This window comes from Anoplopoma fimbria, chromosome 2 (genome assembly GCF_027596085.1).
Source record: "Anoplopoma fimbria isolate UVic2021 breed Golden Eagle Sablefish chromosome 2, Afim_UVic_2022, whole genome shotgun sequence".
NCBI classification, from domain to species: Eukaryota; Metazoa; Chordata; class Actinopteri; order Perciformes; family Anoplopomatidae; genus Anoplopoma; species Anoplopoma fimbria.
Genome location: NC_072450.1, coordinates 24,242,469 through 24,268,052, shown reverse-complemented (window position 1 = coordinate 24,268,052; position 25,584 = coordinate 24,242,469). Strand labels below are relative to the sequence as shown.

Below are 25,584 nucleotides of genomic sequence, written 5' to 3'. Positions count from 1 at the left end.
ACAGTCTTAATTATTATTATTATTATTATTTCATTATTATTTCAAACATAGTCAGTGTCTGAAGCACCAAGGATGTCACATGGGGTCTTTGGGTTTCAAGTTATTTAAGGCGAGACACTACAGGCAGAAACATTGTTTTTCATGCACTGGTCAATTTTGAGATTTAGGTGTTTATTTAACTACTTTGCCTATTTGCATCTGTAGATTTCTCCTAAATTCACAACATAAAGCATTAGCTAATGCCTCATTTGCATATTTAAACATAACATTCAGTAACATTTTGAAAACCTGATGTAAGTAATGAATTGTTTAAGTTTTATTGAGATATCTTTTTGATATTTATTTACCTTAGTTTCCTGAAGTGACTTCAAAATGTATGACATTTTTTGACACAAGAATTTTTTAATTTAAACTTTGAACTTTATCCAGATTTCTATTCTGGAAATGTAGGCAAATGGGCACATATTTGCTAAAAGAATGCCTCATTTGCATATTTAAACACACAATTTCAGAAACATTTGTAATACGAAAAAATAATTGCCTTTGTGTAAGTAATTGATTGGGGGAAGTTTAAATAGAACAAACAAATGTTTTTTTCTTTGTGTTTCCTTCCCTAACAACTGCTTCAGCTCACAAATGACTGTTCTGTGACGTCCAGGCTGATGTAATACAGTAGCTGGTTTTATAAAAAAAAAAAGATATCATTTATTGTTGGTTTTGGTCTTTGCTTTCAAAAAGAAAAACACACTATGATGCCAGTGTTCTCCTTAAAGCCCACAAACAACGTAGCTCCCAACATAAGGCGTTTTGTTTTCATCTCGTCACATAACATCTGATATCATCTCTATAGAGCAGCGGCAGGAGGGCGGGAAGAAACTCCGCTATCATACAAACGATGATGATGTGTGTGTGTGTTTGTGTTTCATATTGTTCTCTGGGTGTGTTTGCTTGTCAAACAGACTTCAGCCAGCATTATTAGCATTATTGTGTGCGTGTGTGTGTGTGTGTGTGTGTGTGTGTGTGTGTGTGTGTGTGTGTGTGTGTGTGTGTGTGTGTGTGTGTGTGTGTGTGTGTGTGTGTGTGTGTGTGTGTGTGTGTGTGTGTGTGTGTGTGTGTGTGATGCTTCAGCCATGTTGGTGGAATGGCACGAGACAAGCCATCGCCCATGTTATTTTTAACTGCGTGTCTCCATGGAAACCGGCACATATGCAGGGATGGGGAGATCTCCTGCTGTGCGTGTGTTGAGGAAGACTCCTACCACTGGTCATAGTGTGTGTGTGTGTGTGTGTGTGTGTGTGTGTGTGTGTGTGTGTGTGTGTGTGTGTGTGTGTGTGTGTGTGTGTGTGTGTGTGTGTGTGTGTGTGTGTGTTGTGTGTGTGTGTTCATGTACATCCAAATCTGTGTGTGTGCGTTAGTCTGGTGATTATTAATCAAGTCTTCAAAATTAAAAGCGTGTTTTCTTACATTAGAATGTGGCGTTTTCTGAGCTTTGTGTGTGTGTGTGTGTGTGTGTGTGTGTGTGTGTGTGTGTGTGTGTGTGTAGACATGTCACATCTCAGAACCTGGGAGAGAGAGAGAGAGAGAGAGGAAAGGGAGGGGAAAGGGCTTCTGAGGCAATTTAGGAAACACCAACGCACTGTACCTGACGACAGGAAGCGGTCTGCTGCTGCTACCTAGACCTGAAATAACCGAGCTGGGCTGTGAGTTCACTAAACACCAACCAAACATCATCTGCATTGTCTCCTAAAAGCAGGTGCTGTGCTGACCTAGCTATACCTTTTATAAATGAATCCTACTTTCCATAAAATACAACACTGTTTCACCGAATCCACCATTTAAAACTCACAGCTGTGATGACACAATAATGTAATTTGTAGTGAACGGTAGATGATTCTCACTCCAGGAATAAAAACATGAACTGGGTGCAATTCTTTAGGTCTTTGGTGCCTGGCATCATCAATACTGACTCTTCATTAATAGATCAATGAGTCTACAGTGACTAAGACGTAGCTCTGTTGTCGGGTTGTGGGGGAGGTTTGTGTTGGGTGAGGACATTCTTCTATAGCTTTAGAAACCATCCAACAGTTATCAACTGAGTGAACGAAGTCGTTTCTATGGAAACAACTTAAAGATTAAAGCTGTGAAGAGCGAGAGCCACGCCAGAGTGATTCCCATAATGCCTTGTGCCTGGGGATCTCAGGGAGAGAGATAGAGAAAAGAGAGACCGACAGAGTGGGATACAGAGGCAGGAGAGGGAATGTGTGTGTGTGTGTGTGTGTGTGTGTGTGTGTGTGTGTGTGTGTGTGTGTGTGTGTGTGTGTGTGTGTGTGTGTGTGTGTGTGTGTGTGTGTGTGTGTGTGTGTGTGTGTGTGTGTGTGTGTGTGTGTGTGTGTGTCAGCTCTAGAGGTGCCGTGCTGCAAATCCCCACACTATTGTGACAGCTCACATGAGCAAAGACACCAAACTCAGCATCTAGGCACAAATGCACAAATATGGGACTATGTGAGCACACACTCACACACCCACAAACCTGTTTTTGTCACTTAGGAGGACATCACAGTGAATAACATCCTTTCCCTGGACACTTAACTTAACCCATTCCCTCAACACTACATGCCTACCCCCAGCCTTTAGCCTCACCCCAACCAAAAGTCTAACCCTAACAAGACTTATGCCACAGCCATGCGTGCTAAAATGCCCACAGGGACAATGCTAACATGCTTATTATGTTAGCATTATAAGCAGGAACAATGTTTACCATAGTTTATCATGCTAGCATGCCTATATAAGCTAATCAGCACCACAGTAGTGGCCTTTTAACTCCAATGGGAGAAGTAAACTCAGATTATGATCAATTATTTGGCCCCATTTTTCTCATTTTTCAGGAGAAAATTAACTTTGTTAGAGTCCTTTCTCTGTCTCAGCAACATACTGTCTCGAGATCAGGCAACTTACATTCAAAAACGCCCTAGCTAACTTAATTTCATAATGCTTAATATGTCTGTTAGCTGTGAATATTTCAAATGTAAGCAAAATAAAATATAAACACATTATCCAAATATATTTGCTTTCATGATTCCACATGATGTTCACAATAAGGGGGGGTGCGAAACACGCCATGACTACGCCCACTTAGTAGACAGGAAGTGTATACCATTTCAAACCATTGGCGAAGCTGGTAATGCATTGTTTTTTGTTTTTGTTATAAAGCATCTATGTCAGCACTAAACACAAAGCTCATTAGTTTTGCAAGTATTTAGCCATAAAACTAAGTATTGGAGAAATCCAAAATGTATCTGATGACGGAGCACTAGATAAAAAGCGAAGGTGTTCGCTAATGTTATTACGGTTCATCCTGAGAGGGACAAGAATGTGCGCTCAAATTTCATGGCATGCCGTACAAACAATTGTGGAAACATTTCACCCATAACCACCCATGTGAAGTTCAGGGTAGCACAAGTGATTACAGCAATCCATCCATCCATCCATCAAATCGTTGAGATATTTCATCAGGACCAAAGTGGGGGACCAACCCACCGACCTACAGACTGACATTGCCATCCTGAGAGCCGTGTCTCTTGCATCGCTGAAAAACAAGTCTTAACCAGCTTTTTGTCCACAAACGGATCGTGACAAAACATACTGTACCAGATCGTGTTAAACATTTTGTCCCCAACATGTGAGTAATAAAAGATCACACATACACACACACACACACACACACACACACACACACACACACACACACACACACACACACACACACCTTCATAAGCATCACTAATTGGATCCTGTACCTCACTCTCACACTCTCCGTCTCTTTTACCTCTCCATCCAATCATCTATTTGCATCTTTTCTTCTTTTGGATTTTAATGTATGTGCCTCCTCCCCATGTTCTCCTCCTTACTCTCCCTCTCCCCTCCCCCTCCCCCTGGGTGATGCCAGTGCTGTTGTCAGGCTGGAGCTGAAAGCAGCCAATCGCGTGGCTCTGTGCTGAGGAGCTCTGGGGTGATGTTAGGCAGTTTCATGCTCATACGATGAGCTTTGCCAAATGTAGGTCATGCTTCTCCTCTCTCTCTCTCTCTCTCTCTCCTCTCACTCCCTCACTCCACTCACTCTCTCTTCCTCTCTTTTCTCTCTCTCTCTCTCTCTCTCTCTCTCTCTCACACACACTTTTATATACCCACACACAACACACATAGAAAACAGATAAGAAAGTGTATTTTTTTTGTTGCATAGCAAACACACACACACACACACACACACACACACACACACACACACACACACATAGCCGCAGACACACAAAGGTGTGTTCATACAATACATGCGAACACACAGAATTCATCCCTCCACACACTCTCAGTCTCACACAGGGCGGGGTGACACTCTGCTCGGCGGTGACACCCTGAGTTGTTTGGTAACAACGGGTGGATCCGTTCTTCACAGGACAAACGGCTCGGGAGACGTCAGGATTCGTCCTCTACAGCCAATATTTCTACTGATGACAAAACGTTGATAACCACAGTATGAAACTAGAAAAAAACAACTACTCCCGTCTACTCCTGAACTCTTGTTGAACTGCTTCTGTCTGTGCTGCAGTATAGCACAAGTAGGATTATGATGTGAACAGCAGCTATAGGAGACAACAGATTATATAAAGACGGCACATCAGAGACTTGAACCGAGCAGCCTGACTGGATTTGGAAAAGAATGATATAAATGTATGTTTTATTAAATAATTGTAAGTATTTTAATAAGTACTGATACACAAATAAGTCCAAATATCCCCAGCACAACCCCACCCACCCACAATTTTTTTTGAGTGTTTCAAAAAATTACACATTTTTACGTTTTATGTATTCATACAACTGCGCCGTTATATATCAAATTGTTATTCCCCTACATCATTTCCTGCTGTAAAGTCCATTCTAAAAATATCTGAAAACATTTGATAGTTATAAACTTAATGTCAGTATCAAATTTCCAGATATTATTAATCTCGATGTCTTTGATGTCGCCATACTGTTTTTTGGTTTTAGCCGTTACGGCCTCGTCGCGTAGCTCCAGTTAAAGGAAATCTTAATGCTACTACATACAATAATATTTTATACTAGAGAGTGCCTCAAAGTTTTGGCAACATCGGAAAAGTGTAAAACAACCTAAATAGTTTAACCATACTAGTGAGGAAGACGCCCTGATATGTGTTGTCATGTCATGAACACTCTTTCTTCCTGTGTTTCCGTCTGCTACACTGCCACACCCAATCAAAACTCAGAAGAGCTGGACATCTGAAAACATCTGGTTCAAGCTCAACTTTACCAGTACGACTGTTTCTGATAAAATACTGAATTGTTAGTTTTCTAATTGAATTGGGGGATGATTAGAGCAACTCGTAACAGCTCTTGATAGTTTGCCTGAGTAGGAAATAGAAACTATTTTGAAGTCTAGAACATATCAATCCACATATCTAATATAAAATAAAACTAAATGATCTAAATTAATACAATTGGCTTTTTTTTATTCGACAGTATAAGCCTTCACATACACACCACATCTTCATCCTTTCAAAGTTGGCCCCTCGTCCTCGGCTCAGATTCACTCTACTTTTGGAGCAGCCTTTGACCACTTGGCGTTTTGCCTCGCTATATTTGTGTTATTTTGGCACTGTGTCCATCCTTTTTGTAGCTTCCTCTTGGACCTGGTCGCTACGTTTTTATGGAGTCTGGCCCTCACACCCAGTGCGCTGTGGCTGATGCCCAGACACATCCCAAAATGGGTTGTTCCACAGAACAATCTGAAGAGCCGTCATTGGAAGCTGGTAATGGACACTTTAAAATAATACTTGGTAGGTGATTGGACGAATTGGATGATTGAATGTCAATCAAACTCTTACTAAAGTCAGCCAATATATCGTCTCCATCAAATAAAACTTTGGTCTTTTTAAATGAAGAAGTACTCTCCACTTGATATAACTGATGCTATTGCAGCATCTACGCTAACCTCTTTAAGGAGCTGCCATTGTTTAAAACAAACAGTCGTCTCTCCGTGTAGTCTCGCACACACCTAATCGTAGCTGCTAGTGGCTCCTCACAGGATGCTGAGCGGTCTCTGGTTTACCGAACACAAACACAGTACCTGAATCCTGACGAGATGGATTTTCAAGTGATGTGTGTTATAAGTTATACTATGATTCTCGCAGAAGTAGGGAATCTTTCACTGATATATCACACATTTAAATTGATAGTACTGATGCATCAAAGTATAAGAAGCAATTTCCTGTTGTAGCTGGTTGAGATGGAGCTAAGTTTTAACTACTTCATATCAGTTTGGTAGTTTAATCCAGTGGTTTCCAACCCAGGGGTCGGGCCCCTTCTAAGGGTCACATGATACATCTGACAGGTTGTAAGATAGAGATTTAAAGTGCAATAAATAACATTCAGAACATTAATATTTGCTCTGTAAAGATACAATGGAGCCATGTCTCCCTGAGCAGAGAATGAAGCCTCTATTTTTGTTTTGCTTAGATTTGCTTGTATGATGCAACGCATACTCATAATGCATGTTCAGGCATAGCCATGTTGAGAGGCTTTTGAAATGCTCCCAATCTTGTATGATGCACCTTTAATTACTGTTGGAAAGAAGATAAAACAAATATCAATAGCAATATTCATCTATTTTCATTTTTTGTACTTTTTTGGAACCTGGGCTTTTTTTTGTGAAATATTGGATAAGTTAACTTCTTAGGGCCTTAAATAGTTATTTAATTGAAATCATCTGAGTAGTTTAGAGGGGAAATGCCTCTTTGGTGGAAATGCAAACAACTCATAGAAATGTGAAATGTGACAAGGAGCCCTAACTAGACACTGATATTGTGTAAGGGGTCACAAATCAAAAAGACTTGGAAACACCCATGTTTAACAATATGTTTTATTTTATAGGCTGATAATATTTTTAACATCTAAAATATTGATCTGAAAAGTAACTAGTAACCATAGCTATCAAATAAATGTAGTGGAAAAGAACTATAAAGTAGTATAAATGGAAATACTCCAGGCAAATCTAAGTACCTCAACATTCCATTTAGGTAAAGCACTTGATTAAATGTACCTGGTTACTTTCCACCACTTGGGGCTGGTAAAAACTGTCTTAAAAAAAATAGTAATACATGAATGCAAATTGAGTCGTACCTAAAAATTGTTGTTCACACTGATGTCTCCAGAGTATATTTAATTTTCGGACAATACTTGACATTTAACTCTCCTTCATGGCTTACGTGGGGAACCTTTCCTCTTGAATTGCTTTGTTGTAGAATATGAATTAGCATTACACCATGAGCTGCTGACAAATACGCAGCCTCCAATGACACACACATACACACACACTAACACACACAAAGCTCCTCCTCAGAGAGAGAATCATTTCTACGTCCCTGGGTTGCCACTGCTAGGTTGACCTATTTTTGTCCAGACCTCTCTCCCTCTCTTTCTGTCTCCCTCTCTCGCTCACTCACTCCAGCCCCATAATTCACCCTGCTTAATAATTCACTACAGCTTCATAAGCCTCTACTCTACTAAATGACAGGCTCAGGCAAACAAAAACAGTTTTTATCGATGCATTTTGAAAAGCCACATAATATATAAATAAATATATATATATGTATATATATATATATATATATATATATATATATATATAATAATGTGCACATATAATTTAGGATGTACTGTATGCAAGTAGGATATATACTGCATATACATCTATATATGGTATACAAGAGTAAGGGTACAGGGATTTAACATACTTGTACATGTGAGAAGTTGGCAGGTAATTTATAATCACCACATGACATCCATCACTTTTTCAAGCGAGACACCGACGCAGAAAGAAACAGAGATAATGGTGGTGGTGTTATTGTAAAAACTGCAGATTATTTGCCAGTCTATGCACAGACTCACTCTGCCTGATGTGATTGGATGGCCGGATTGGGCAGGAACCAATAAGGGCACCAGGAGGGAGAGAGCAGGCACAGAGAGTACTCTCGCTGATGCTGGGCACACCCTATAGCCCTGTGTGTGTGTGTGTGTGTGTGTGTGTGTGTGTGTGTGTGTGTGTGTGTGTGTGTGTGTGTGTGTGTGTGTGTGTGTGTGTGTGTGTGTGTGTGTGTGTGTGTGTGTGTGTGTGTGTGTGTGTGTGTGTGTGTGTGTGTGTGTGTGTGTGTGTGTACCAGTGCCTATAAAATGAATCCATATGCTAAGTTTGTGATTATTTATATATTGTGTGCACATGTTTTGAAAGACAAGGCATTTCCTTTCGACTGAACATTCCAGCCTCCTGTATTTTACATCTACCCAGCCCCCTTTTTTAAATCTCCTCCCAGGAGCTGATGCAGAACAAAGACAACAACCATAATATATTCTGTACCCATATTGTCATTGCATTATAAATAACACTGGTACCTCTGCAGTTTTTTCTGCATAAGCCCGTGTGTGCCCTGTGTGAATCTTTAAATGTGACGCTGTTATTTCTGCATTTCCTACTTGGTCTATTTTTAAGAGTTGCGAGCTTCAGCAGACGATTCAGGCTTTGAGGGCTTTTGTGGGAAGAGAAGCGAGTTTGGCCAAATAATCTAGTCTAAAAGGAATAATTCAACATTCTGGGGTATATTCACTTTTTTTTTTCTTTCTTTCTGAGAGTGAGATAAGAAGATTGGTACCCCTCTCCTATCTATCTGTTAAATGTGAGGCTGGAGCCGTGAGCCAGTTAGCTTAGCTTAGCATAAAGACTGGAAACGGGGAAAAAGCTAACCTGTTATTGTCAAAAGTTACAAAATCTACCTTAAAGCACCTCTAAAGCGCACTAATTAACATTCTATCTTGAATTTGAATTGTTTTATTCTGGTCAAATTTTTTTTGTCACAGACTATTTATTTTGTTCAGTTTTTTACCAAGCTAGGCAATTGCATCATCGTTCAAATTAACTTCAGTATGTACAACAGTAAGTGAACGCATCACCGCTCACACCCCTGCACCTGTCTTCAGTTCAGTAATACATTCAGGCTATGTTTCTGGTTTAAAGATGTCAGTTCAGTTTAAAACTAGGCCTGTGAATTAACCATACAAACGATTGATCACTCATTAAGTATGTGTGACAGCTTTACCACATTATGAGTATTTTGAGGCTTTTGCAGGCTTTTAACAAGGAAGTAAGTTTCGGTGTATAACCAGTCAGCAGTGAGTTGAGCTCCTCTGCTGAATTCTGATTCAGTATGAATAAGGTGTGTGTGTGTTAAAGGTTTGTTGTGTTTTAAACAAACAAGATATAACTTGTTAAATAGTGAGCTTTAAAGGTTCTGGTAGGTAGATTATTTTACCTTTATACAAAGCTGTTCCTCCTGTTTCTAGTCTTTATGCTAAGCTAAGCTAATCATCTGCTGACACAAGGGTGATATTGGTCTTCTTATCTAACTCTCTGCAAATAAAAGCAAAGAAGCGTATTTCCCCAAATGCCAAACTATTCCGAAAACAATCTATTAAATTGAGCAGAGCCTTATTGCTTCACTTCCGTGCTTTATTTTGCACAGTGGCATTAATGAGAGCGGAGAAAGAGCAGGAGGGGTGTTGGATGCGTGAGTGTGTGTGTGATGCTGTAGTCTGATCGATGTGACAGTGAGAGTGAGTCTCCTCGAAGAACCCCGGCCTTATTGCTCTTCTCTTACACACTACCCCCTCACACACATGACATACTCTGTCTCTCACTGTCTTACACACACACACACACACACTGTACAACGGCTACAGCTCCCTTCTATCTCCTTCTGTCATCTTCGTCCCTCCTGTCGTCCTTTTATCTCATGTTCCCTTCACCTCTCCTTCACTACTCCGTCCCACCTTCTTGTTCTTCTTCTTCTTCTCTCTGCACATCAAACATGGCTGCATCCCGGAGGCCAACCAATTGAAATGATCCCATTGTTTCTACTCGGCCTCATCAGCTGATCAAAATACCAATGGCTATTAGCCAATTAGCATCTAAACCATTACAACCGTAACTTCAAACAGGATGGAAACTCAGCTCACAGAAAGTGTTGCTGATAATTGTAATACTCTAAAGGTATATTTTATCTTGTTTCTCTTGATGAACCAACGGTATTTGCAAAATGGAAATGCACATAGATCAGCATTTTCTTTTGCCGTTTTTCTAAAACTCTGAAACAAATATAGATTATAGCCGCTTACGAAATTCTGAATGATTTAATGATGAATCTTTAAACGTTTGTGGTGTAAGTGATATTTAGCTTTACCGATTTGTTGTGGATATGTCTTTGAGTTTTGTGCTGCCAGTAGTGCAAAAAGCCTTGCTCGATGGGTGTTATTGACGAAGAACAGGTAATTCAGCAGAAATACATCTCGCTCAATGTTGTATTACTATCCACACTATCTGGCATTAGAAACTTGTATGCGAAATATCGAGCAAACTAAGATGACCAATCTCATCTTGCTGTCTTCACGTATTTTCACAACACATTTTCAAACCGATTTTTGAGAAAGTGCATGTTAGCCGTTGTGTAGCTAACAGAAGCTACATGTATGGGCTCCGTGGCTACCCCCTTAAGTGGAAGAAAAATGACAATTTATTTATTGATTCAACAAACTCTTTAATGTATCTATCTGTCCCAAAAATATGTGTAGGCTGTCTTTTCTGACACTGTTGCTTGCCACAGAGCTTTTTAAGTTAATTTAGCTTAGCTGGCTGGCTAGTTAACCATAAGAAGTCCATAGAAACAGACGGAGAGGAGGGAGCCCATGGCCCAGTAGATAGTACGTTGTAGTGTTTGTGTTTAGGATAAAAAAGTACCCACTGTCTGAGAACCCTTTTGAATGTCTAATAAATGTGCCATCAATGTTTCACCCATGTAAAATCGTTCTGATTACAGATTTCATAAGTTTTGTTGTTTTATGAAAATGACAACACAACCCCTCTGAGTTCAGATGAAAACAAAGTGAGCAGCTTGAGTCTGGGAAGAGGTGGCAGAGGACGGCCGCACGGATAATCATTTCCAGAGTCTACTGAACGATTCTGACAGCTTTAAAGGAGTTGGAGATACAAACACAGACTTTAAACCCCACCAGGGGATTTCACTTGCATTTAATCCCCACGGAGTTCAAGTGGAGCAAAATGCGTGTGTGTGCATGTGAAAATATCCATAAAGTTGAGGAATGAATCAGGCTGCTGAGAGATATAATATCACAGCTTTGAAAGTCTTCAGGTGGTTGACCAAACAATCTCGGCCCGTTCATTAGCTTTCACTCATATCACTGAATCTTTATAAGCAGAGGAAGTCATTGGATTGTAGATTTCATTTTTTCAGATAATTTCTTGTCCAATTGTTGGCTTTAAATAGGAAGTCCATTGATATAACACTGTTTACAGGTCTTGGTGAGTACTACTACATATGTGAAAAAGTGATAGTGAAAAAAATCTGGAGTTGAGGAGCTAGAAAGAAGTGAATTTACCAGACCCGTGTACTATAGCATAACACAGCTAAATCTCCGACTCAGCTTGCAGTGGTGGAGTTGTATTGCGGGTAATGTAGGCGCCATGTTTTGACTTCCAAGGGCAAGAGTGAACTTCAGTCTCAACCTAAGAAACATTTGAACTTCAGTGTTGGTCTTACCATTTTAGGCAGCTTCGATGAGAAGTCCTGAAAATGCTCAGAAAAATGGAAATTGAAACGTCTAGATTTCCATGACAACTGGGAAAACTCCATATGCTGAGGAACATTGTGTGATACGATTGAAAGCTCCAGAACAGCTATTAAATGGAGGTTTCTACTGCTTCCAAGACGAGAATAAAAGTAGACCGTTGTTGTATTCATGAATATAAGGGCATTGTCAACGTGATGTCAGCCATTGGTTTGTGAACTGCCGCTTTGAAGTCTTGAGTTCAACCTTTGTGGCCCTCGCCATAAGCCATTTTTAGGTAATCAACAATGTTACAATTAACTATCACAAACTGGCGAAACACAAACAACACTCTGACTGAATAACACCCCGGTAGCAACCTGTCAATCACAAGGTAGCCCTGACTTAAAGCGTACCCTGCTTTATGGTCTATTTGACTCTAAATGGGACCATAATTTACTAAACTGACATCATGCTGTAATGAAGACGATTTAAAAACTAGCAATTGAGACCATAAACTCATGTTTACCATGTTTACTGAAGTAAAAGTAGGGTCATTTTCTCATAGACCTCTATACAACCAGACCTCTTTTTGACATTAGAGGAGGCGTGCCTTTTGGCTTTGGCTTCACTATTCAGACCAGGAAGTTGCCGCCTGGATGTATTAAGAAAATCAAAGTCTGTCTGATTCAATCTGAGTGTATATATTCCATAGACTGCTATACCATTTTAACCTCTGGCTAGGATGCATCTCCAGATCGAGATTCAATCCGACTTGAAAATTTGCCTCTGGCATGCATTTACATTTGGCTTTTTTAAGATCAGATAGCTTTCCGATCCTCCCAAGACACATTAATTAAATAATTAAAAACAGGGTGGAAATCGTGATGTTACAGGTTATAAAATCATTACTCACTGCCCCACAGATATTAAATGCAGTGCCTTCTTTTCTAACAGGCATAAAGTGGAATTCAACTTCATTTTTTGCAAGAACTCAAAAGAAAAAGTTTGTACATAACTGCCAGATTTTATATTATTCTCACAAATAAAAAGGGTGATTTGACTACGCTCACATAAATGTTGCAATGCCTTAACAGCTGGTAACGGGCAAATAATACCATCATCGATCTTTACCATCGCCATGCTATGACTCAAAAGTAAAGAAAAATGAAAAATGTACGACCTCCCGCGTTAGGCCTTCATGAAGCTCTATTAACGAGCTCTAAACTCAATCCTGCGCTCAATCCTTCTTCTCGTACAAAAGGACACAATATAATGAGATCAGTGTCTGCAATATCCAGTCTATCTGTTTACTGTGGAGTTAAGCAAGGTATTTACCGTCTATATCTGTTCAAAGGCTTTGAAACAACGGCCCTGCTTACATGTGACGGTGGCTTAAGAACCTAATCGGTGTACTCCAACCATACGGAGTCTATGAGTAACAGGTAGAGTTTGGACAGCTGACATCCTTCTTTTACTGAGCTGCATTAAGGAGGGAATGGAATTACGTAAGAGCAAAGCAAGTCAGGACAAAGAGCCATAATCAATGTCGATACTGTGTAATGTGTAATAATAATAATGTGTTCACTTTAATGTTTTACATTCAATGTTTAATGTTAATGCTAATTGTATTGACTTTTTATATATTTCAAATAGATACTTAATATACTGCTGGGTAGCTTGTTAACCCTATCTAAATAAAGCATAAATATGGTTGCAAAGTTATTTTTTTACAAAACATACATTTACACACATATGATCGATTTTTGTCTAGTCTGTGTACAAGTATGAGGTACCATTGTAGAGCTCAGGGTGCCCACAGACGGTTACATTTACTTTTCCTCCATTTCTTATTCAACCAGTGACGTCAGGAGAATCTTAACGCTGATAGGCTTTTACGACTCCGCATCACATGAAACAAATACAATATTTCCATCTGAAATGTAGTGAAGTAGAAGCATAAAATTGCATAACATGTAAATACTTCAGTACAAGAACCAGAAAACTTTGAGAATTTGGTCTGCGTGTGCAGTCATGCTCCTGTAAGTGCATAGAAACGTGAACTCAGTATGAGGTACAGTTGAACTATATTACAAATCCCTGATACTGATCAGTAGCCATTTTACATAATGTTAATTTTAATAATCCAAAGATTTTAAAAATCCTTCCGTGATTCACCAACCTGTCCTTATCTGCGATGGGTATAGACCTACTGGGAGGATTAATGGCTTTTACCTGGATTCACCTCATCAGTGCATTTCATGGAATGAGACAGAGATCCTGACAACCTATACACTCAACTGTAATGTGGTATAAGTAATGAGCGCACTGTTCACTGCAGTCATAAATATTAATCTGAAATGTGTGAATTGTGTGGATGCAATAAACCATTTGGTCATTGTGACTGAACATCATGGGCATCTGTATAGATGGGATAACACACCCAGAAAATCCTTTCATATACACTTGAGTCAAAACGATGGGGTTACAGTATGTAGTAAGCTTCGTCTCATTAGAAACGACCTGTTTTTAGGCAGAGGCGCTGACTGTACTATAATGAGCAGTTGAAAAGAGGAGAAAATGTTTAATGCATTATCTCCCCTTTTATCCCGAGGATGAGAGGACGGCCAGTTTCTGTGGGACGTCCAAGTGTTGGTCATGGATTTGTGCATCCGTGTGTTTTTGTCAAGAGTATGTCGTACAGGAGTATGGGTGTCTACGCACACACATGTATTTGTGGTCGTGTAGAATCAGGAGACAGCAGAAAAGTAAAGTGAATAACAAACCTCATCGCAACATTTTTTTTTGCTTTCTCGACAGTGAAATGTTCTTACATTTCCCTCAGTGTTGTGCACCGAAATGCCAAAGCTACATTAACATGCATAAGCCGTTTACCAAACGTGATAATGAGCGATGTGATTGTGTGAGATCAGTGCTATCAGGGCTGTGACCACGCTGCAACGATAAACATCAGATGGTGTAAATGCGCTGCACAAAGGTTCAGCTGGGGCCGTATCATCCTCAGGATCAGTGCTTCTGATCCGCTGCAGAACCATATGGCTCCGCTTCTCTTTAACACGCATGGATTAAAGGTCTGCTTTGCCCGTCCGCGGACAATTCCTTTAAAACTCTCGGTATGCCTGTATGTGCAATTCTTTATTTCAATTTTTATTTTAAGTATGTATGAATTCTGTATAAAAAGTGCCTCACAAATATAATTAATAAGTGTTAAAGCACTTTAAGTAATACAATGCTCTTAACTGGAAAACAACTGTACATGAAAAAAAAATGAACCATATGCCAATATACTGTGATTAATATTAGTTCATGCTGAAGGTGACACAGAGGAGCTCCGAGTGGTGAAGAAGTCCTCAGCTGTGAGATATTAACTGATTAAGCACTGATACAAGGGGAAATAATAGGGATTGTGACTTTAATATTCTAGGCTATTAATCTGCTATCACATGTCATCTGTAGGGACTTGGCCTCAGTGGAGTAATCTGCTGGGTAACGCACAGACACACACACACACACACACACACACACACACACACACACACACACACACACACACACACACACACACACACACAGTGCTTGGGAGTCCCCAGTAAGTCACACAATCGGTTAATTGTAATTTCTTGCTACTGTAATTATTCAACTGTGTGGTGATAATTACCAGACCATAGAATGGGAGCAGAATCTGTCAGGATACTGTAATTATTTTACACATGTTGTATCTGGAGTATTCGTACTGTATAATACTGGATAAACAACCCTTTTCCCTCCTCTCATCACTGCGGATGTAATTCTCCCATTTCAAACCGTTCTCACTCCCAATGCGACAAATACAGACGCTCGGTCGGGGCTCCTCGGGGCCCGACATCGACGCACGGAAGCACTGTTAGGTATGTGTAAGGCTTGCAAGTAACTCCAATGTAACACACAAAGATAGTCCAAATGGGGCAGACGGGAGGTGGATGGGTCAAACAAACACACATTGTTTGTGTCCAAAGTGAAACCAAAAGTAATCTTTGACAACGTTCAAGTGAGTCGTTTAGCAGTCAAGTCTACATCAGCCACATTCTTCTTCTAAAACATTTTCTTTCTGTAGCCTAGTCCTAAATTCCTAGTCCAAAACATACTCTAAAGGCGTTACATAGAGCGTCATAGTTTGAAGCTTTGGAGCATTGACAAAGCTTTTTTTTATAGCCGTCTGTTGATCAACTGTTGGATTGATTGTCATGAAATTTTGTACAGGCGTTCATGGTTCCCAAAAGGACGAGTCCTAATAACTTGATGATCTCTACTTCTCCTCTAGCTCCACCAGAAGGGTCTATGTTTTCTATCTCAGCATTAAATGGATTGCCATAATATTTGGTACAGACATGCATCATTCCAAGAGGATGAACCCTATTGGCTTTGGTGATCACCATAACTGTTCCTCTTATGCCACTGCCAGGTTGACATTGGGATTTCTAGTCACAATGACAACATCTCAGATGAATTGCCATAAAATGTGGTTCAGTCATACGTGCTCCACTCAGGATGAATTGTAATAACTGTGGTGATTCCTTAACCTTTGGCCATCTAATGCCATCAAATAGCAGAAAAATGAATACCATTCCCTTAGCGGTACTTTGTGTTTAGTGCTAATTAAGTAAGCATGCTAAACTGAGATGATGAACATGGTGAACATTATACTAGCTAGCATTTATCTTAAAGCACCTCTACATCACTGAGCTTCTAGCATGTCTGTAGACTCTTTGTCTTGTTACTGCAGGTCAACAGTTTCTGGCAGTCTATCATGTTTCCTCCTCCTCTCCTCTCTCCTCATCTCCTCTCTTCTCCTCTCCTCTCCTCTGTAACAGCTGTGGTCGCCTGCAGCGTTAAGCTAACGCATCTCTGGCCTGTCATCCAGCAGAACATTAGTGCACTCATCAAGCCGGACGCAGTGCATACAACACGCATGCAGAGCCTACACACAGTACTTACTCCCACTATTATGCTCATAGTGTCATTCCTCACTGTGCGCCCTTTTTGCGTGGCTCAGGTATGGAAATCCTGATATCAGTGGTTCCTAAGTAAAAAGGGAGTGGCTGTTTGTGAAGGAAAAGTGAGGAGCGCGTGTGTGTGTGTACATAATGCATGTGTTTGTGTGTGATGCAGAAGAAAGTGGCTTGCTTTTGTAGGCCCACTGATACAATTGATAGTGACAGATATATGGCTAATTAGTGCAGCCTTGGCTCGGCTGTCCTCACCTCTCACCAGCCCGCTGTGAAATTGGATTAATTTACCTCGCCTTAACACACTGTATCAGCGTTGGAATTCAACCAAAAGCAAGTTTCTTCTGTGAATGCAGATTTGTTGCTAATTTGTCAAGAAGTGTGTATAGAAATGTTGTTTAATCTACAAATGGCGTTCACATTCATACATACTGTATAACTTTACTTAATGTGTGCTCTCTCTCTCTCTCTCTCTTTCTCACACACACACACACACACACACACACACACACACACACACACACACACACACACATGCTTGCACAGTGCAGTGAGCATGTTGACTCCTTGCTAATAGTCCAATTAGGTTGGATCTGCTTTACGGCGAGCTAAGGTTCTTACAGAGACAATCTGTTTCTGAGTAACTCCTTAGGAGCAGCTCAGTCCTTAAAACAAGCTGCAGACAACCTCTCCTACTGTCTCCATCTTATGCAGATGGTTTGCTAAGTCCAGCCAGAAGCTCTTCCGTTGAAAATCATCTCAACCGTCCATGCTTTGCCCCTAAATCCCCAGTTGATACTCATAATCTCTGCTGTCCATATTCTGAACCCTGCTCAAGCACATGGTCACAACATTATTGATATAATTGGCTTCCCATCCTTAATTTGTCATCTGCTAATACCAGGCTACGACAACCAACAGCCTTGGTCATTCCAGCTATAGGATAGTATTAACAGCCCTGCTGAGCTAAGGGAGGCGGAATCCCGTCTCCAAAACCTGCAGGTACATGTGGGTTTAATTTATTTGGCATAAAAAGAGCCTGAGATAATCAGGATTAAGTTTAAGGAGTGGTTAGAAATGACTTCAGAATTCATAAAAATGTTTATAAAATGTGTCCGTCTTCTGTTCTTTTGTGCCCACTCATCATTACCTCTATTTTTACACACATTCTTATTGTCTTTGGTCTCTTCTGCATTGTTTTTTTATTTTTGTTATCTCTGTCTGTTCTAACATGAATGCTTTTTGCCAACAGCACCCCTGTGAAGTACAGAAACGTCCGTCTGTGAGAGACTCTGCGTGGGACTTTCTTGTGATGCTGAGAGGAAACCACCGAGTGAGGGAGGGAATGAGGGATGGAGATGGAGAAGTGTGAGTATCCGTCTACTGGAACAGTTTGGCCTTCCGAAATACTGTCAATAAACCTCTATTCAAAAATGATGGACTTTTTATACATCTTTTTGCTGTATGGAGTTTGCATTCAAAGCAAAACCTGCAACAAACTGTTACTTTGTGTACAAACAGTTGTGTCTTTAACAGTCGCGTCAAAGTGGTTAGTGGCTGTCACTGACTTTCATTATTTATTTAAGAAAATATATAAATTGAAAAATGAAAGTAAATTAAAGTTGTTTTTTGTAAATTAAAGTTTATGATATTTAATGTCCGTCTAAATAGGTTTGTAATCCTTATTTATAAAGAGTTATAGAGGAACTTAACACCCCTTTGATTACTTAAAATCAGCCATTTAAGGACTTATTTACAGTGTATACACTCTACATACTGTACTTTATCTTTCCTTCCTCTGTTGATGACACATTTCCTTAGGAACCAACAACTTTTCTTTCCCGTCTTATAGTGTCTTTGCCTCTTGGTGCGGTGACTTCAGACAGGGATAAAAGTCACTCATTGGTGCTCGAGGAATTAAAGCACTATAAACACACTGCTTTATGCTGGAAGTCACGAGATGACAGAGATGTCCACTCAGTGCACAGACACTGACCAACACACACACACACACACACACACACAAACACTGACCCAGAGAGATTGCTGAGTATGTGCAATTTTTTTGGTCCCCAGCCATCTGTCAGAGGTTTTTGGGGGAATGTTGATGATGATGGGGTCTCCTGACACCGATGACAGCCGTTCAGGACAGTTCAGTTCAGCATGGCACAGGAGGCTGACACACAAATGCCCACACACACACACACACACACATTGGAGAGGCATTTATGCATGGGCAGACATATTGGACACACACACACACACACACAAAGAAAGAAGCAATACACAGAGCTGCAGTGTCAAGTTTTACTAGCTGAACTGTAGTGCAACTAGTTTGTCTGTTTGTTGTGTATCTGTGGTATACATATGTTTTTTTGTATTCAGCACCCGATTCTGTTTGTTTGAATTTAAGGGTAACTTAAGTATTTTTCAACCTGTTTTTTTCAACCAGTTTTTACTAGTTATTGTGTTAAACTGACTAGTGGGGACGACAATTTCTTTAATTGGTCCAGTATCAAACAAGAACTCTGTAGAACGCTGCTATCAGATCGCTAACCCACCAATATAGGTCCACTGATATTGGTTGACAATATGTTATTACAAGTGTGTGACAACAATATGGAAAGACCCTACAGAGAAATCAAACCTCTTTCTTTACCTTTCACTTGACCTGCTTTGCTATCGTATGTCTCGCTCTGAGAAGTCTTGTTCTGAAAACTAAATATTTAGTTATGACATTGAAAATCGTATAAATAACAATGAGCCAGGCTTTCTGTACTCACAACAAACTCCGACAAAACTGGAACTCCTCCCCCCAACTGTCACTCACGGTTCCACCATTGTCTACTGGCAACAAGTCACATGACATGATAACAAACAGAACGCAAAGGTAAAGAAAAATCTGAGCATTTCAATGGCAAAAACAAGAACGTTCAGGTAGGGAGTTGTTGTCCCATGCGATTACACTACAGCCTGTTTAGCGGCTGCTGTCTGCAGCATTCTTTAGTGTTTAAGTTATAATTTGTTAAAGCAAATGAATGTGCCGGAATCACAAAACCTCTCGTTAAACATTGTTCAACTAAAACTGTTTCAACTAATGCTGGAGGATGGGCATTATTTGCTCATCTACCTTGATTTGGTACAAAATAAACTTTATAAAAATCAGAAATATGTATTTTTTGTCCTTTATAGTCCAAAACAAAGTAAAAAAGACTACGCAGCACCATTGAGTGCTTCTTCAGTGGCGTATATTCAACAATGTGTCTTAAAGGGACATGAACGTTTGAATAGAATGTAACTATTATAACTCAATGGTAGACCTGAATTTAACATTATTAATGTATTAAAATTCGATGTCATTATGATAAAATATCACCATGTAATTAATAATAAATGAATCTGTAAAACATTGAATTTGAAAGACATATATTTTGTCCTTATAGCTGTATTTGTTTTATCAAGCCAATATGCCCTCCTTCGTGATATGCGCCAAAGAACCAGTTTGACGTCTTCAAGTCTTGTTTATTTTTTGGCAGAACTGCTCAGCGATAGCTACAACAACATGAAAAAGCCAGAGGCCAGTGTGCGCAGACGAGGAACCGTCTCCAGAAAGCGAGCACGCCAGCCATCCTGCCGGCCGAGTGCTGTGATGTTCAGACCAAGAGGTTCTGCATGCATGTTTTATTGCACGCTGCAACAGCAACAGAGACCTGGGCACTTAAAGCGGAATTTCAAATGAAAACATAAGAGACCGAAAGAAGAGGCTCGCAGAGTTCAGCGGGTTGTGTGTGTGATGCCTGTGTGTGTATTTTCATGTGCAAGTGTGTTTATGTTTGCGTGAGTTGGTATGAGAGTGTTAACCTGCCGGTGTGGGAAGGCTAATATGAAAGCGTGTGTGTGTGTGTGTGTGTGTGTGTGTGTGTGTGTGTGTGTGTGTGTGTGTGTGTGTGTGTGTGTGTGTGTGTGTGTGTGTGTGTGTGTGTGTGTGTGTGTGTGTGTGTGTGTGTGTGTGTGTGTGTGTTGCTGCATATGAGGCAGAGGAATCACTTTAGCCAAAATTAGCGTGGAGGTAATTGGGCCACAAGAACAGAGAAATGTGTCGTGGTGATTTCTACTCTCCGTGACATAAGAGACTCTGAGGAGCTGAATCAAATAAACCGTGTGTGTAAGTGAAGCCGAGCTGCAGCCGGGTGCTCTGTTGTCTTGTGCACATGACAATAACAAAGTGTGTTTCGGTCTAAGTTTACATCCCCGCGCACGCAATGAGAGCATCGCTCTCTCCTGACCTCCCCACATGTCTTGCCCACGTTTCTTCTGTAACATGAGTGGACGTATGCTGACCATATGTTTTGATGTAGTTGTGGTAGTTTGTGTGGACCTCTTACTTAATTTCCGACTCTGTCATTCACAAACATATTAGCCAGAAAAGAGACAGAATGAAGGAAAAAGAAAGCCAAACAAAGAAGGAGAGATTGCCCCAACTCGTTTTTTCGTGATGAAAATGTAATCATTTTAGAAATAATCTATGTTTTTAAGTCCCCTCTTCCCTGAGCCTCTTTACAACGACTTCTTTGATTTGACCTACTATCTACAAACTGATGATGAAAATGCCAGTCTGTTTTATTTTCACAAAATGTTCTCTTGTAAACAAAATTATCAAAACACATTTGTTTTGATAATTTTGTGCTCATTTAATGTTTGAATGATTGCAACAACACAGCACATTTGCTGTGTTGTTGCAATCATTCAAACATTAAATGAGCGCGTTCTTTCTGACTGGAGGATGAGACATCTTCACTTGGATACTTCCGTGAATACAAAAAACATTAAATGAAGTGGCCTGTTCATTTGCGGTAAAGCTGCACACACACAGACCACTGTCTTCTAGTGGCACTGATTTGCTGACTGCCCGGATTAATGAATGGTCCCTTTTATATACATATTTTTATGTATATAAGAACCTTAATGGTTCTGAAAGTTAAAGCTTCAAGAGCATGCTTTAAATGTGCACATCACATGACCCTGCAGTTTAGATGGTGGCCACCACATCCAAAATTTGCTCCATAGACATAAAACACTTTTCCAAAGGTGTAAAATAAAATATTTTTTCAACCTCACCTTCCGACTAAAATATAAACAATTCTAAATTCCAAATTTAATGAGCATATTGCCCTTAAAGTAGAATAATCATGCTCTCAAGGGGATGAGCTTTATGTTTTAGGCCCACATTTGGTAAGATTCGAAGGTTCACATGGCAAACAGTTTTTCTCTGTTTGGCCATCGGTAAGTGTCTATGGATGTATAAAATGGGTTATCCTGACCCTTACCACGCGAGGTCAATGCCTTACCTCAACTAGCAACACAGGGCGGGTCACTCAGCCTTGCTCAGCTCAAGTTAGCTCAGTGATCAGTCACAGGATTGCAACAAACAAAATACCCCATCAAGCATTTACCCATAGACCACCGTTATAAAAGAGACATCTGTACTAAACCTTGAGGCGTTTTATTAGTTAAACTTTCTCATCGCCTAGAAAGTTTATTTTTCATCACATCATCCCAATGTTAAGTCTGTGGGCCGAGTGGGAACAAGTGGGCAGGGCCCGGGAGACAAACACTAATGCACATGTGCAGTAGGGCCAAACAACATGGACACAAAGACGTAAACGGGGAACATTCTCGGCCGGTGCGTTTTGATTCAACTTAGTGGGACTACGGTATCCACTTCTTATAATTCATCAGTTGTCTGTGGCTGTCCATCTCCTGTAGTTTGTAGTTTTTAACCTGTAGTATCTCTAGAGCCACCATCAGATCAACATTTAAATGTGTCCAAAAATAAAGTTTCTGCCTCAGCTGCGCTTTGTGATTGGCACTTATTAGGGAAATGGTTAACATTACCTGTTAAATAGCAGCATTTTAGCATGCTAACATTAGCATTTAGCCCACTGCACCGCTGCCTTACTAAACTGCTAGCATGCCTGCCAACTATAAGTGGTGTTGCTTCTTACTGTTCTTCAATTTTCAGACATCTTTCTTGATATTTTGTATTACATTTTTAGAATTTTACTTTTTTCCTCTCCTTTCACATTAATAGTCCTAAACTACCAGGGGCTTCCTTTCTCTGCCATTTAACTCTTTATTAAACTTGTCTCCTCTCCTCGCCTCCTCTCCTCTCTTCCTCTCCTTCTCTCCTCCTCTCTTCCTCTCCTTGCCTCCTCTCTTCTTCTCCTCTCCTCTCTTCCTCTCCTCTCCTCCTCTCTTCCTCTCCTTGCCTCCTCTCTTCTTCTCCTCTCCTCTCCTCTTCTCCTCTCCTCTCCGGCTTGTAAGTGTCTGGGTGGAAATCAAAGTGCATTAAACATTAAATATGCTGTCAAGAGGCAGAAGTCTCTCCATGCTGATGATGATGGGGAAAGTAGGGCAGTGAGGGAAGAGGTATGGATGGAGAGGAGGAGGAGAATGGACACAGATATGCAAAGACGGAGGGAAAGACAGATGGAGACAGACACTGAAGAAGCCGTGAGAGAGACACAAGAGCACATCAAATACTCACATATTGGATTTGGAAAACATCTGAATTGATGCTTTTAGTGTGAGCTGTGTGTGTGTGTGTGTGTGTGTGTGTGTGTGTGTGTGTGTGTGTGTGTGTGTGTCTGTGGTTAGGTGTGAGACACACGATACGTGCCTGGACAGAGTGTATCCTAACTGGCCTCATGTGGTTGAAATCAGATCCTTAAACTACACTCAGAAACGCACATTGGACAGATTAAGCCTGCTGTCCAGTTGCACAATACAAAGTTGGAAAATATGGCTCTATTTCTGCTTTTACTTTGTAGTGTGTGTTTGCGAATGACATACGGAAACAAAACACACTGACTTCCAGATCACTGAGGCTCACACACTGTCCTGTTAGCTCTCTCTCTCTCTCTCTCTCTCATTTCTGCCCATAACTAACTGCTTCAACAATGTGACGCCTGCTACAGAATTGAGGCTGGTTGTACTACAAGAAACAGTAAAAATGTTAGAGAGAGAGATTGACTCAGCTGAAAGGTTAAAGCAGGCCTCACTCTCTCGCCTGTTACTATGCAGACTAGCGAGATAAACCAGTCCCCCGCTGCCACAGGCCAAACTCCCTGAAATTTCAAAGTCAAATTTGCTTTAATGGCATACCAGGAAGAAACCAGTGTTGCCAGAGCAGCACAACATATTTGCTACGGACCAATATTTTCACATTAAAATGCCATTTTGTGTGTGTGGTTTGTTGTGTGTGTGTGTGTGTGTGTGTGTGTGTGTGTGTGTGTGTGTGTGTGTGTGTGTGTGTGTGTGTGTGTGTGTGTGTGTGTGTGTGTGTGTGTGTGTTCTGCACAAGGAGAGTTGATATGAGCTGATTCTGCTGAGGAACCCAAACCTGTCCCATTACGGTGAGTGTTAACAGAGTTTTATTCGCTATGCTACGTAAACGCTTTCATCAGGCCATTGCTAGAATGGTAGTTTGTGTATATTTTGAATATTGTTTGTGGTTCATTAACAAGTAAAACCATAAACAGTTGGCTATATAGCTCCTTTACAATTAGCTGAAATGATTTGTGTTTGTGTCAGTGTTGATATCATTTGGATGATTGCAGCCATTTTGCTACAGGTTTGTTGATACTTCAGTCCTTCTTTTTGACAGTTAAGCGGTGGGTCTCACCGTCTGTAGAATATGACTGAACACAACATTAGCTCAGCTAAACAATGAAGACAGGAAAAACAGAGTCCACAGCCATGCTAGTGCCATGAGGCTGTACTTAGACACAGCAGTGCTTTGCGCTGAATTAGCTAACATGCTCACAATTTTTATACAAACATGCTGATGTTAAGCAGGTATAATATTGACCATGTGTGTTCACCATCTCAGATAGAATGTTAGCATTCTAGCGTCAAAACACTGCTGAGGCTGATGGAAAAGTCAAAAGTTGTGGACCTGAACCAAAGAATTGGATAAACAGGAATGTTGACCTGATGATGGTGCTATGTGAAAGGTCAGCGGATCGAATATTGTACAATTCATGTGAATGTCTGTACCAAAGAAAAAGCGTAAAAAGATCAATTTCTTGGTGGCGCTAGAGGAAATGTTAGGGGATCCAGTAACGCGTAGAAATACCAAATAAGTCTCTTTGGCTCAATGAGCAGCTGACCAACAGCATGTGAGAAGTCTTTTTATATGAGGTTGCCGGCTGACGCCTGTACAAGTTTCGGATGGATAAAGGTATTAAAAAATAGTTTTTTTATTAATCTTATATTTATGCTGTATATTAACAGTCTTATTATGGCTTGGCTGATGAGTAAAAAACTCCATTATTGTACCGCAATGAATTATTCCAGATCATTTTTAACATCCTTACAATTCTGCACTGATGTTGAGTCTTTTTTACACCCGCTCATGTTTTTGATGCATCTTGTCTATCATTACTTACTCATTACGTTTTTAATGTATGTTTGACTCTTTTCTCTTCAGTCATTATATTGTGATTATTCACATGATACATGATCCACCGGTACTTGTCCGTATATATATTAGACATATTCTCAGTTTGTGTGAAAAGGGTTGTCTAGTTTATGTTAATATCTCAGCTGTATATGTTTAAAGTACACCAGCGTGTGTGCGTGCCACTTCTTCTTTTTGCATCTAATCTAACCCTAAATGTCTACATCACATACCTATTTGGAAGGTTAACACCTCAAACTAACTGGGCAGATGAGTGTGTGGGATTAAATCCTTAATACTTAAATGTTTTGTTTATTTGTTTGTTTTAATTGTGTAGTGGCATTTCTGTTTAGCAGTTCCTTTTATCAATACATGAAAGCGTCAATATCACTGTATATAGCATTAGAAACAAAATCAGTTAACAAGTAAAGGGAA

The 25,584-nt window shown here is 40.2% G+C and overlaps 1 protein-coding gene and 1 long non-coding RNA gene across 2 annotated transcripts in view; one reads left to right on the top strand and one right to left on the bottom strand.

Annotated features, from left to right (window-relative positions):
- Window positions 1-20,344, top strand: part of LOC129107535 (uncharacterized) — a 32,595-nt gene extending 12,251 nt beyond the window's left edge. Inside the window, exons 3-4 of the long non-coding RNA XR_008531880.1 lie at window positions 17,941-18,056; window positions 20,225-20,344. This is a non-coding gene — a long non-coding RNA (uncharacterized LOC129107535). The remainder of the gene's footprint in view (window positions 1-17,940; window positions 18,057-20,224) is intronic.
- The window catches only part of nhsb (Nance-Horan syndrome b (congenital cataracts and dental anomalies)), a 47,806-nt gene that overhangs the window by 18,811 nt on the left and 3,411 nt on the right, over window positions 1-25,584 (bottom strand).